The sequence below is a fragment of the Mastomys coucha genome, unplaced genomic scaffold (genome assembly GCF_008632895.1).
Source record: "Mastomys coucha isolate ucsf_1 unplaced genomic scaffold, UCSF_Mcou_1 pScaffold22, whole genome shotgun sequence".
NCBI classification, from domain to species: Eukaryota; Metazoa; Chordata; class Mammalia; order Rodentia; family Muridae; genus Mastomys; species Mastomys coucha.
In genome coordinates, this window is record NW_022196905.1 from 108,374,962 (window position 1) to 108,375,996 (window position 1,035).

The window sequence follows — 1,035 nt, forward strand, 5'->3', positions numbered from 1 at the left end:
GCTTTGAAACATCTATTAATTAAGTTGCTGGCACATGCCTTTAATCCCACTACTTGGGAGGCAGAAGCAGGAGAAATCTCTGAGTTCCCTGACAGCCAGGGTTACACAAAGAAACCTAGTCTCTTGGAGGGAAAAAAAAAAAAAAGGTGCCTGGAACTATGTAGCTAAATCTGCCTTCAAACTCATAGAGATCCACCTGCCTCTACCTCCCAAGTATTGGATTAACTATGTATGCCACTACCTGGGCTCTAACGTTCCATTTTTAACAGGGTTAGGAAACTGGAGTATGACTCCCAGTTTGACTTTCCTCACTACTTTCTAAGGTTTTTGAAAGGCTCTCTTTGAAAGAAAAAAATATTATGACATATTCTAGCAGTTTGAGGGAAGGAAAATAGAGAATTGCTGCACTAAACAGTAACTGGCCTCCCTGTGACCCCCAACACTGCTCTGAGTCTCTTTAGCCACTGTAAGAGATGTGACTGTGAAGCTGATTTCTGAGTTCGAGGCCAGCCTGGTCTACAGAGTGAGTTCCAGGACAGCCAGGGCTACACAGAGAAACTCTGTCTTGAAAAAGAAAAAGAGAGAGAGAAAGAGAGGAGAGAGACAGAGAAGAGAGAAAGAGAGAGAGAAAGAGAGAGAGAGAGAGAGAGAGAGAGAGAGAGAGAGAGAGAGAGAGAGAGAGAGAGAGAGGTGATTGTGGCTGTTTTCCGTGGCCCATAGTAGCCTCAAATCAGACCAGGCAGGTTGAACCTAGAGCTGGTGCACCCAAGGTAAGCTTGACATCATACAGTTTCTCTGCAGACAGAGAGTGCAGTTCTCCTGCTTCCCTAAAGACGACTTGCTTCAATTCAGCAAGGTGGGACCAAAAATTAATAATTTCTCCAGTATCACTTTACTCCTAGATGGAGGACTTTTTTTTTTTAAAGACTTATTTGTTTGTTTGTTTTATGTGAGTACACTGTAGCTATCTTCAGACACACCAGAAGAGGGCATCTGATCCCATTACAGATGGTTGTGAGTCACCATGTGGTTGCT